The sequence below is a fragment of the Coturnix japonica genome, chromosome 6 (genome assembly GCF_054131305.1).
Source record: "Coturnix japonica strain WE chromosome 6, WE-NBRP24, whole genome shotgun sequence".
In the NCBI taxonomy this organism is placed as follows: domain Eukaryota; kingdom Metazoa; phylum Chordata; class Aves; order Galliformes; family Phasianidae; genus Coturnix; species Coturnix japonica.
This window is the reverse complement of record NC_140668.1, coordinates 30,650,719-30,664,580: the sequence shown is the minus strand read 5'-3', so window position 1 is coordinate 30,664,580 and position 13,862 is coordinate 30,650,719. Positions and strand designations below refer to the sequence as shown.

General features: G+C 38.1%; 1 long non-coding RNA gene across 2 annotated transcripts in view; it reads left to right on the top strand.

Moving 5' to 3' along the window:
- Nucleotides 1-2,072, top strand: part of LOC107319316 (uncharacterized) — a 218,427-nt gene extending 216,355 nt beyond the window's left edge. For both annotated transcript variants that reach the window (XR_014947534.1, XR_014947533.1), the window contains one exon: nt 2,018-2,072. This is a non-coding gene — a long non-coding RNA (uncharacterized LOC107319316). The remainder of the gene's footprint in view (nt 1-2,017) is intronic.
- The last annotated feature ends 11,790 nt before the right edge of the window (nt 2,073-13,862 follow it).

Below are 13,862 nucleotides of genomic sequence, written 5' to 3'. Positions count from 1 at the left end.
GACAGCTTTTTTTTTTTTTTTTTAATTTAATATATATATTTACATAAATTGCTTTTTTGTAGTAGCACGTTTAAAACAGAAAATATACACGTTAGATTATGAAGAGACTTTTTCTGGATGACCCCATATGCTTTTTCTTCTTAACAAAGCATAGAGATAGTGTTTCTAAGGAGAACTTTAAAACTTCCTTTATTATAAAATATGAATCAAAACACAATAAAAAGAGTCGTTATCTCTTAGTCAGCAGAGTGCTTTCAGTAGTGTGCTGTGTTGAATGCGTGCAGAGAGATCATGACTGGAAGATGAAATTATCCCTACTGAAGGGTACTAGAGATCTGTGCAAAAATAACCTTTAATTAGATTTAAATATGACATGTATTCACTTTGCTGACTTTGGCTTTTATTGATTCTTTATAATGTGTTAAAAGTATAGGGCGATATCTCACATCACCTTAGGTAGGACTTTATGACTGCCTCAGGTCTCATTGTTAATACCCTTACAGCTATTTACCTCTGTCAGTAATGAACAGGCTAATGGGTCAGCAGACCTGACTGTGCACTGATCTCTCTGGATGATTTTCATTCAGTCTTCATCTGCAGCTGGCTTTTCTGCGTGGCCTAAGTGATCTGAATGTCCTTGCACGTAGAATAGTTATCAGAAATATATATAACGAGGTAATCAGAAAATTGAAGTCGTGTGTGGAACAAAAACCATCCAGTTTTTACATGAGTACACGTACTATGTGCAATACAGCATCCCTCGTAGAATAACTTTGTAAAGGAAAAAAAAGGTAGCAATAAAATCTTGGTGGTTATTGGACAGATTTTCAGCATGGTCCATCATCCACAGCTGGAACTCCGTTCTAACATGGCACAATTTCTACCTGTGCTTAGATACTGTCTGTCAAAACACATCCAGGTTCCCTGAGGATTTCAGCACTTTGGGTGCTAAGCGTGTGTAGAGATATAGTCGTCAGTGTCACAGTAAGAGATGGACATTAAGCATTCCAGAAAATTCTGATTTTACTGTGGTGAACAGAACTCTCTGTTGTTTTTTAACCTAATTATATGTACTAAATACCTGAATATTTGACCTGAATATTTGAGAGCTCTTGAAAATCCTGCTTTAAAATATTTCCAGTTCAGCGGTGATCAGCCAAAACAGATTTCAATTTAATTTTTAATTAAGACTTATTTGTTATGTACGGTATTAACTTGCAACACTTTTTTTAATTAAAAAATAAAAATAAAAATGGTATCTTTATAGAATTGACTTATTTGGAAACTTAACATAAGCTTCCAAGCCCACAGAAAATATGTTGATGCGTTTCTGTTTAAAATATATTTTAAAAAGTAATTCCCTGTAAAATGTCTTAGCAGCACTACATTAGAAATAATTTTGGTTTTTTTAGATAAGAACTCTTTTAATCCTTGACCCTGAAATCTGGCTATAGAAATGCTGTTGGGAATACTGCTTTAGTGCTGCTCAGTATTTCAGCCTTACAGTTCCCACCATTGCCTGGTTTCTGCTCTGAAAACATCTGGATGGAATTGTGGCCAGACAAACATCTTGGTGCTGTGTATGAGGTAGCTTTGGTTCTGTGCATCAGAGTGCCCACTGACTACAACCAGTGTTCTGGACGTGGTGAGGACTTCGAACATAAGAATTTTATCTGTGAGTGAGCTTTGGGGTCGTTTTGCTCATCATAATCCATAAAAAATTTAGTTTTTAAGTATCATCTTTCAGGACAATCTTTATTGAGATAATACTGGGTTTCTTTCAGTGCAGAACTGTACGTTGTGCTTTACGTAGATTGCTCTCCTTTAATCCACAGAAGGACTGCGCTTTGATGAGCTGATCTTACACAGAGTGGTATTAAAAGTTGTTTATCAGGTACTGGGAGGTGGTGTGACCAGAAGTCCTGTGGTTCTACAGGAATAGGATGTGAACATGTTGTTTTTTTTCCCAGCAGTTTTGGATTAAATACACATAATCTGTGTGTTTCACGTACCTCAGGTGCTGGGTGAGATTTCCAGACATTCAGCTGAAGACTTTCAAGCAGGAAAGAAAATTAAGAAAGAAAGAAACAAAGAAGAATAAAACAACAGCAACGACCCAAATCGCGTTGTATTGGAGGTTTCAGGCAAGTAGTGTGAAAACTTTAGAGGGTCTCTTCCAGTGAATGTCTGCACTCAAACCCTCTGCTGTTCTGACAGCTGGTAGTGCAGCACATGGAGCTGTGGGGTACTGTTGTCTGATGTTTACTGCCAGAGGGGTGGTCAGCTGTGCCTGTTGTTGATCAACTAGTTTGCAGCAGCAAAAATGAAAAGCAGAAGTGAAAGAGAATGGAGGAGAGAGAACTGTGTGTGCAGAGCTGGAGTGACATCAAGGGTAAAAAGAGGAAGGTGGGAAGGAAACTGGAGAGGGAAATGTTTGGAGAAGAGAAAAACATGAGAATGTGAACGTTAAGCTTATAGGAGGCAATAGATGATGGGCATGTATTCCTCCAAAAGGAGAAATTAGCATCAGTTGTGTACCCAGTGTGACCCTAGTTCAGCAAAAAGTGCGTGGAAATAAGCACCGAAGAAATCTGTGCAGATCCACAAGACTAGAAGTGCGAGGGCAAAAATGCAAAGAAAGGATCCTGTTTTGTCTGCAGTTCCATAATTATTGAGTGAGATAAGTTCCCAAAGGAAAAAAGAGCTTCCTTTTCACCTAAAGAGGAAAAGGAAATATTCTCCTTTAGTTAAAATGATTACACCTGAGTGTTGAAGAAAAACACCAAACGTTTTGAGATGCAATAAAATCATACAAATCAGCAACACCAGGAGGAGTGTCTGAAAGATTATTTCAATTTCAAGGATGTAAATGTACTTCATTGCTGTGGTTTAGTCACCCTTGGTCATTCAGGATGCAAGTAGGAACTGATCTCATTTAGGAAATCATTGAGAGGAGATGAGTCTGAGGACCCGATTCTATCTTATCTCGACAAACCATGGTTAATAAAGGAATGCAATTATTATGTTTTCTGGAATGTGCCCTCGTCTGAGGCATTGTTAAAAATCATTAAAGGGCTAGTTCTTCCAAGATGTTTAAGCACCTTTCTCCCATTGATTTCAATAAAGTGAGGCATCTTAAGTGCTTACAGAAATGTGACCTTAAGTGTCATCAGGAAAAAGTGAAGCAAAAGATAAGCAGGTTCTAAAAGAATAACGGTACTTGCAAGCACATGATTCTGGTGTGTGCCTGGTTATTACATTTTATATGTGTGGGATTTCTGCGCATTAAAAGCCAAATAAAGCTATGAACAAATTATCCTCACCTAGGCTGCATAAAGCATCAAATCGCTGTCCTCTCCCCGCAATGTGTCTTAGAGACAAAATGTACTGCATGGAGTGAGATGGGAAAAAAACAACAAGAAAACAACAAACCCAACTCTATCCTCTTTGCTCTCCTCAGCCTTCTGCCACGGCCCCTTCCCCAGTGCCAGACTTGCCTCTCCCTTCCCCAGTGTGCTCGGTGAGCTGGAGTAGCTTTTTCACCTGACTCTGCTTGACACACAAGCAGTTGGTCACAGTCCTAATTACAGATGCTTTTGTTACTCACACGCCGTCCTTCTGTTAGCGGAAGATGCCGTGCTCTCAAGATTAGCCTTATCGAGAAGGTGCAGTATGCATGACACAGTCCCAGTGTGATAAATAGATAGATAGATGGACAGTAGCATACAGATGTTAATGTTGTTTTTTTTTCCTTTCTCAGAAAAATCCTGTACTAGAAAATATCATGTTGGTTTGTCACTATCTTGTCAGGTTTGTTGCATTTTAATACAAAACCGAAAGGGAGAGAAACTCGCCTCGCTGTTTATGTTTCTTTCATGGTTAAGCCAACCACATGGCTTACATATTTCTTGATAAATAGCACTCAGCTACTTCTCTCTGGTACAAAGCAAGTGAAAACAACCCCCTCACAGATAACAGTAATTCCCAAAGAAGAGATTTTCAAATTTAAAGGCTGAACTAAAATTTAAAACGATTTTCCTAGATTTCCGACCTAGATTCCCTGTCTTGCTCTCAGTGCATTTGTCCTTTTAAAGGAACCAATATGTTTGTATAACTGATGCGAAACAAGCTTGACTCCAAAAAGATTTAACTTAATATCTGGCTAAGCATTCAGAGGGTAGTCCATCTGTAGAATGTACATTAAGGACCCTGGCTGGAGCGCAGCTAGTCATGTATGATATCAGGCACACAAATGTGACGTGATGCCCATATACTCTTGAGCATAATTCAAAGTGCCATGAAGCTCTATGGGTAGAGAAGCTATAAACACAGTTGTCACAAACGAGAAAGAGTGCAGAGTTACATTCAGAGTAAAAAGTGAAGAAGCATTAGAACCAGCCATCGTGTCTTAATGAAATTGTTAATTAGGATATTATGGAATGCATAGCTAAAAGATACTATCTGTTCAGTAACCTTGCAGCATGCTTTTGCTTAACTGTTTCTTCACCAGAATCTAAGGTAGACTCAAGCAAGATGAAGAAAGCCCTTTGTAAATATACAAAGATAATCAAAATGACATTACTTTTTTTCCACAGTGGATTTTTAAAATTTTTTTTCCCCTTTCTAAACAGACCAGCACAGAACATGTGATTGTCTACTGCTTATAGGAATAAGAACACATTTAATCTACATAATCATCAGTCTTTCTTTATGTAAAAATGATTAGTAAATAGGGTTTTTAAGCAACTGTTTAGATTAGACATCGGCATCGTAGATTAACTTATTTCTAAAACACTTGATTTTATCACTCTGCCTAATGATTTGTCCCATGATTTATTGGCTAATATGACGAATCATGTTAGATTTATTGTTTATCCTATAAATAGTGCAACAAATCATTAAACAGTGATAAAAGCCAGCGGTTTCACAAGAAAGTCTACCTATGTTATCTTTGTGTACAGCGTGTGGTTTACACTAATTTGATTGTTCTGTTTTCACTTTTATCAGGTGAACAGGCATCTTTGTTTAAATGACTTTGTAAAATGAGGGTGAAGTCATGATCACTTACTCTGGCTGTGTTTATTTTATACAGAAAAATGAAGCCTAGTATTTGATGGATGGTAAATCTGTTAATTTATTCATGATAATAAATGTGACATTCTTTGTGAGAGATTTTAAACATACTGGCTTTTTTTTTCTTTGTATTTTGGTATGTCAGTTATACTTCTTTTGCTATTGTTTCATGATGTAGTGGACAAAAATGTTGCTTTTATCCTTTGTAGAGGTCTGAGCCCTTTTCGTTTAGGAGCTTAGCTTAAAGCATACAGTGCAGGAGACTAGGGAACTGAATATATGACATTTGGGATTCAGATAATGGGAGTGGTCATTTTTGTTCTTGAGATGTAATGGCTTCTCTTGCTGCAGATATAGCTAGGACTGTCTCTATACATTAGGGATGAAAGGATGGAAAATAGAAATAATGTTCTTGAAAATGTCCTGAGGTCATTGGTGGGTTGGAATAGGCGCAGTAATGATGAGGAAAAATTATACGGTAGCAGATTTGCAGTGTTGTAAATTGAATTATTTGGACTGCAGTGGTCAACTTTTTTTGCTAACTGGACCATTTACTTTCTTTAGGTCTCAGGGCAGAGCCACACCCCAGTGTAGAAAAGCTAGTTGTACATTCATGAGATCTGTCCTTACATGCACAGTACTCCATCAGTGCTGGGTCATGTAGAGCATGCTCAGGGCAGCTGCTTAGCAGGTTCCAAATCCAGTATGTTTGGCAATGCCAATCTTTTGTTGTTTCTTAGAACTGGTGAAATACAGCTGTGCTGTACTCACAGGTTTGGTTATTGATATCTCATTACCTTTGTCACAGGTTCTGCATGTGTATCCCAGGCTCTCAGCCCTGCCTTTTTCTGCCAGCTGTTGTGTGGCTGCTCACTCCACTCCTTACAAGCCTGCATTCAGATCAGCAGAATCTGTGGAGCCGGACTCAGAATGAGCATCATCTCCAGTGATGCAGAAGGCTTCACAGCAAGCAGAAGAAGTCTTGCTCCTTGTCACTGTGATTAGAGGTATAGGAAGCAGGTATCCACATGTGGCATGGCTGAACACAGTGAATGTGCCCTTTTTGTTAACTAAATGAGCAGCTCTCTTCAGTGCCCAGCTAATAATTCCTCCTGTCTTATTTTCAGAGGGAAAGCGCCAAAGCACTCAAGGTGCACTGTATGGAATAAGGCATGTTTAAAAAATATGTGGAAATACTTTGAGTCCTTTCTATATTAGACTGATCATCTGGCCTCTTTGTGATTTATTATAATTCACCTCATGGAAGAAGAACGGACAACAAATAGGAGATTTTGAAGGCTAGAAAAAAGCAAAGCTTAAGGGAAAACCTAGCAACATTTGTGGATCAGGCTGGAAAAAATGAAGTTAATTGAAACGTAGGCAGTAAATGAGATGGCTATTTAGGATTGTGGCTGTGATGTATCTGATTATTAAATCCAGGGAGACAGTCCTAATGACAGAAATCAGCAAAGAAAATGTGTTTCTGTGTGCATGCGTTACTGTGTGTGTTTGGGTATTTCAATCCTGTCCTGCGGTGCAGTGCTTTCCCTTGGACTAATGGACCTTAGTTTGTATGAGCAAAAGAAGCAAAGCTGTCAGTTATCTGTTAAGTCTCCAGTGTAATCCCAGGCAGCGCTACCACTGATTTCCCTCCAGACAAGTCTTTATAGTCCTCAATGTATTTCCAGAGAATTAGTTTTGTTTTCCACAGGGGGATCTCTTGGGAAAGTTTCATGGAAGTTTATCTGGATCTGTAGGTAGAACATGTGTGGGGAAGGAGAGAAACAGACAGAAAATGCAGGATTAAAGGAAGGTGGATATAAAGAAATACATGTTAACACTTAATGCAGAAAGAGGGTGTGGTTTATTACATTAGGCCAAACGGCTAGACAGACCCTGTTTTATAGATGCTGACATAGGCTTATCTCACACTATTTTAAAGGTTATAGCACTAATGGCTTAAAATCTAGGAAACTGATATTCCTACAGTGAACATGTCAATCTTTCACACTGTTAATCTATGTAAACAAATCTCTTCAGAAAAATAAGATTTTATGGCTTTGAGTCATTTGCCAGAACCTCTTTTCATTGGATTTTGATTTACAGCTGTACACTTGCATTAGGACTTTTAGAAAAAGTCTTAAGTAATTATCCACTCCCTCTGGGTGACACAAAGTTTTTGAATTTGCAAGGATCTGTTTCCCTTCTATGAAATATAACTGGCAAATATTTTTATATTGTAATTATATTCTGCCTTAATGTATCATATCATTTGCTCATCTTTCATTCTGTACTTTCTGACTGCATTGTCACTGATTGATGCAATAAGTGCAGCTAATTTTACTTCTGAATTTTAGGAATGGATTTGTCAATCAATACTATTCACTGGAGTCTCTCAGTAACTGTTCCTAATTTCTTAGCTTTTCTTTCTGTTTTACTTAATAATTTAGAAGTGAAAGTTCTCCAACAGCTACCTGTCATTGTGAATTTTGGTGTTCATAAATGGAAGGATGAGTGCCTGTTTGCATTCCACGCTGAACACAGCCCTAGTTTGACAACAGTGATGCTTGGTAGGCTGCTACGATTAGGACCTTGCTCTTACCTCATTCACTAGGCAAAATGATGAAAAATAGAACAAGCTGCATCTTCAAGCACACGGGGAGCATGGATGACCAGAAATGCATGCTCCAAATTGGAGAGATCAGTTTCATTCTGTGAGAGGTTTGGATTGCATAAACACTTTGCAAATTGCAGATATCTCAGTGTAGGACACGATTTCCCCTTGTTTACAGTGGAATCTGTTAGTGTCAATAAGAGGTCTGCAGAAAGATGTACATGATCATCAAGTAGTTTAGTTTAATTGTTTAGTTAGCACCATTATTTTTTATATACAGCAGTACCAGTTAACTTTAAAACCACAGTGTGGTGTGCTCTGTATTTTTCCCTGTTTGTTGTCCTTTCAACTTCCCCATCAGCTTTTAACATCAATCAACAAATTCATTCTTGTTCAGATGAATAATGAACCCCTGATGACTGTCAGAGTAAGTACCTAGAATAGGTAAATTAAAGTGATAATGCAATTAACCTATTTTTTCCATGTGTATAGCTCTACTGCTCCTGCCCTAGGGCAGGAGATCAAGCTGTCTGATATCTGGTTACTGTGTAAGGAGACCCTTCCAGACCCTGGTCTTCCTTATCTGTGTGTGTGACAGCTCTCTGTGTTACTCTTGTAATACAGAAAGATGATCCCTTTTTTCCATACAGCCAAAATTATGGGCTTGACATCAAAACAAAGATAATAAGAACTGACTGTCCTAAATTGGACTTGGATTCTTAGTGCTTTTTTGGCAACATCATTCCTGTCCCACAGAAACAGACTGCATTCCACTTCTGGTTACTCAGTGTTGGTATTGGGAAGGATGTGTCCCAAGTGCAATGACCTCCCTGATGTCTACAGTGATGCAGTGATGAACACAACTGTCAGGACACTGTCTCTCCCCAGTAGTTCCTGTGCCCTGGTCCTCCAGTAGGTGGCTGGATTCATCCCTGTTTTTTCCAGGAGATGGAAGCTTTAGTGTGTTCGTAAACCCAGCTCCCTCTGCAGCTTGGCAGTGGCATTCCATGAAAGTAAAACAAGCCTGTTTTCCTCCATCAGGCTGGAAAGGGCCATTACAACATAGCAGCCATGGAGGTTCTTCAGCACCTTTATCCAGTAGCTTTTCTAGAAGTCCTCGTTTGAATTACAGGAACTTCTGTTGGCTGCTGGTCTGTCAGCCATACTTAGACTTCTCCAAAGATTCCCAGTCTCAGATTTTTCCCTGCCTCAGGCTCTATCAGAGTTTCTTTGGTTGTTTGTTAATGTAAGCCTCTAAGATTGCTCTCTGAACCTTTGTTTAGGGCCATAAAACAACATAAAACAACAACTCTCTGGTTGATCACCAGAGGACAAGAAGCCAGCATGCAACCTGCCCACTCCCTCTGCTCTTTCTTGTGGTATGCAGGTTGGTAGTTTTATTCTGTTCACATGTAGTTTGAGCTTTTTTACTTTTCCCCTTTGTGAAAGTAGGGATAGTTTTTTTAATAAATATCTGAGCATGTTCTAGCTTTGAGGATGATATGCATTTAATGCGGCTTATGCTATATTATTCTTGCTTAACTTGGAGCTTTTGATTTAGCATTCTAGTTCAGCTGTGGTATTCCACAGGGGATATTGTTGGTTTCCAAATCTTTTGTCAGAGTAATTGAGCATAACATCTTTGCAGGTTTGTGTTTCAAAAGATGCATTATCTTTTCTTGTCCATTTGTTCTATCTGAGCTATTCAAAACTTCTGGCTTTACAGATCCTATGAAAGAATTTGAGTTTTAAGGCTGATAATTTATGTTTCTGCTGATTTTGCAACTCTGCGTGTGATGATTAATACACCTCTCCATAAATAAGTAAGAAAAGATGGTATCAGTAAATTGGTAACAAAACAGAAGAATTTCATTAAATTCAGTATTTTGCAAAAGGCTTCCATCCTTTTAGTTCTTTATAAATTAAACTTCATCCATGTCTGGCTGGCTGAAAAATGAATGTCACATATAAGATATCTCCTTTAAATATCTTCTTGAAAGTAATCTATATGATTTACAACATATTGCAATTAACACTGACCTTTTGTCTGCTTCAAAAGAATGTGAGAAACAGTTCCTCTGACATCAAAGAGATTTTCTAAATTTCCAAAAATATTCCTGATGAAAGTTGTTCTGGCTAGGAAAAATATGTCACCTTTATTTGAAAGACACAGTGCACTTGATGGATTGTCTGCCTCTTCCCTAACCTTAGCTCCTGCACAAAACTGGATTTAGAAAGAGATCTGTAACTATATAATCTCTTAGAAGATGGTGATCTTCATAGGTAAAATTAAGAATCCTACATTTGTGTTTTAAGATTACACAGCTATTTATTCAAATCTGGGTGCTGCTATTCGCTCCTTTCTTCCAGCTTCTTCAGTACCAACCTACAGCTGCAGTTGAGTTTTCAGCAAATCCAATCCAATTCAAAATGAAAGAAAAAAAAAAAGGTTTAGTTTTCACAAATCTCTATATTTGAAATTGTGTATAAATTGCTTACATTGATGTACTTTAGACCAATTGTCAGTTTTCCAAATATTTGCTACAAATATAGATTCCGGTATTCATAATTCACTCTGACTGACTGGCCAGCAGAATTACATTTTATCACCTCTGTTGGCTTCCTGGATGACTCTGTCAGGTTTTCAAGATGACTGCATAAAATCTTACCCCAAAAGTTTTATTTTTAAAATTCCTTTTTCTCTATTTGTGCTTTTCCTAACAGTTACCTTTGTGGAAAGCAGATAAAAGGACTGTGAATAAAATCAAATCATTTGACGTAGCTGAAAGTAGAATCCAGCTTCTCTTTATTTGCTTTCTCCTTGCGCTTCACTACTTTGGTCCCTTTCCAAGGGCTGGAATTCCTTTCCTGGCCAGTGTCCTGCTGGTATGAGCCAAGCTGACATGGTGTTGCTCTGGGCACTTGGTTGGAGCAAGCTCTCCTTGTGGCAGCCCTGGCTCAGCGGTGTGGTGTTAACTGTGAGGTTGGGAGAGGGAAGGAGGGATCAGAGCACAAGTTAGGCCAGCTGCCAGCCACACTAAAATTACTTCTGTAACCACTCCAATATGTGTACCAGAATTTAGGGACTCCGATATATTCAGACAGAACAGTTTTACACAAAGGGTAGTTGAAATACAGTCTGGAACAAACTGCCGAAGTCAGCATTAGAAGCAAATAGTGTAAATCAGTTCAAGGAGGAGTTTTGGAAGAAGGCAGCAGGAAGAGTACAGAGCTACTAGCTTGAAGTTCAAGTTTCAGATGATGAAATACAGATTGATTTGAATTTCCTGAGGTAATGAGGGCAGGTCTTTGTGGACCGTATCATCCTCTTTGGGCTGTTAAATATTTGTATGCACATTTGTGCTGTGTTTCATTCTCTTTCAGTTAAATGATACTTCCCCCACCCCCCACCTTCCTTTCTCCTATGGACTTGCTAGATTTGCTGAATGTAATGCATACCATAGAAACTCTGATTTCCAGCATCTGGGCGAACTTCACTGAAGCCAGTGCAGTCATTTACTTACAGTGATGTAAGGAAGCATGCATTTCAGCTTAAGGGTTGCAAATTCATATGCATTGTGCTGTGTTATCTCTTAAGACAGACGTCCAGACCATGGTGTAATGTTTAATTCTGCATTGTTTTGGTAAAGAAATCTGAACTATGAAATCAAGTGTGGAAGTGCTGTAGGATTTTCAGGGTACCACTGATCCCAGCATTGCCATGCTGCTGTGATGACAGCTGCGCATTACAGGGGGGGCAGAACTGAAAGCTGAGGTGGAGAACGCAAAATTCATATGACAGTTTCCATGGATTTTGTTGCTGTGGCCAGTTCCGTGTGATAGTTCTGAGCTACCTCCCCCAGCCCTATAGGACTCCTTGTAAAAGACTTGCGAGAGCAGCAGTGGGCCTGATTTGCAATATGCTGTGCTCCATAAACTTTATGACACGTCAGCTAAGCTGAATTCGTTCCATGTCTGGCTGGATCAGGCCTTATAATGCATTTTTATCTTTTTCCTGAAAACTAGACAAACACCAAATTTGTTTAGTAATAACACAGATCACCATTAGTACTATTATACAAAAAAGTGGGTTTTATTTTATTACAATTTTTAGTTTCTAAGTGATCAGTTGTGTTAAGTAACTTGTTTATATTTTGAGTAGAAACGTTACAAACCTGCAAGTTCTTTCTTCTTTCTTACTTGCCTTTTGCTGCAACTCTGATAAGCAAAACAGAACTGTCTTTTGTTTGTTTTGATGGAAGAATCCCATGTACAGTTTCCTATTCAGGTTTTCTGTGGATTGGGTTTCTTGCTTAATGTAATGTTTTTTTTTTCACTGAAATTTCTGTATTTCTAATAACTTCTGCTTCAGCATAATGTAAAAATCCTATCTATGTGCTCAGAACAGTACGTATTTGTGTAGTGAAAGAGCTTAAAATACCTTTTTATGCTTCCTACTTTCCCTAAACTCACAGTCCTGTTGGAAATTAGAAGTGAAGTTCCATAGCAAAGAAACAGGATAAGAAAATTAATGGAATGTTTGCAAATGGCCAGAAAGGCTTGGTTTTTGCTTTGCAGAAATTCATAACCTGGTCCAGCACAATCTCTGTTCCCTGCTTTTCAGCTGTAGATGTGCATGTATTGTGTTTAAAGCCCAACAGAGCAGTAGCAACAAGACGGAGCTGGCCTTACAGTGCTGTAGCAGCCGGATGATTGGATCCCATTTCCCACAGGTTTTGAAGTCTGCAACTGAAAATGTCTTGTAACTCTATTAGGAAAGACCTACAGTGATCAATAGAACCAACAAGGCCACACGAGTATGTCTCAGAGCACAATGAAAATTGCACATCCCATGCTGCTCAGGGGACTTAATATTTTTCAATGATTTTCTCACCCCATCCCTTGGTTGTGGTGCAGCTTTGCTATGAAATATAGGACCTGGTTCATTGTTGAAGTTACCCCAAAAAATCAACTCAGTATGTTTCTCAAGGTTTCTAGTAATTCAGATCAAAAAAAAGAAAAAAAAAGAAAAAAGAAAAAGAAAGAATATATATATGTATATATATTTAAAATGATAAAAATAATGTATCTTCAGTTATTTGAAGATTGGTTTATAATTTGAAATGGCATTCTGCAGTTTTAAAGACCAGGATGTCTGCAGTGGTGAGAAAAGAGGGCTGTAGTCATTACCCATACCCTTACCCATTCCTCTTGTTTGAGGGGAGGGGTAGGGTTGGTTTTGCTGGAGATGGATGTTGCTTGATCTATAGATTCAATGTCACTGTGGGGTCCATGTGCTGCCATATTGCTCCCCATGTGTTCTGAGTTTGGTAAACCTGAAACAACAATGGTATTGAGATTGGGATTTAGCTGCAAATATCTGACTGGAACAGCATTTGTATAATTTCATATATTGGCAATTAATATATTAACATGGTCGCTGACAGCAGAGAGAGAAATTGATCTTTTTTTTTTTTTTTAAATTTTTTTTTTTTTTAATGTATATAGTTCTAGACCATCTGTGTATATTCTGCAATGGACCTGATCCTGCAGATTTAAGCTGTGAAGTACTCTTGTAGAAATTAGCTTTGCCTGGATGGACTGTTTTGAAAACTTTAAGAACTGAATCCAGTTTTAGTGACAACTTAGAGACTGCTTGTTCTATTTCATAATTATTTTTAGTTTGCTTTTATATACTCCCTATAATGTTATATTTTTTCCTTCTTTTCTTTTATTTTTAATGTGAGAAAAACAATACTTGTTTTGAGGTGCACTGGGACTCTTTTATAGACAGTGTATTTAGCTCAGAGCACATGAAAAAAATGACTATTTGACTAGGTTAGCTTTGGGTACCCTCGGGCTCTTTGAGATTAGTTTTAGATTCATATGCTGTGGTCACTCATTGACCAAGCTGTTTTAACACTTATACATATCCAGCAAAGGATCATTTCCCTCAGGCATGGTTTTCTTTCAATCATATTTAGTAAAACCATTAAACACACTTGGGGCTTGCACTGAAGAGAGAAACAACTTTACATACACATGATTCAAAATCAGTTTCTTCTTCAGGAAAAAGAAACAACTCTGTTAAGTGTTGAAGTCTCAGTCTGTCAAAACTTAAGGTTGATACATCCTTAAATGGTTCTGAATAATTTCCCTGCAATTAAATGACTTT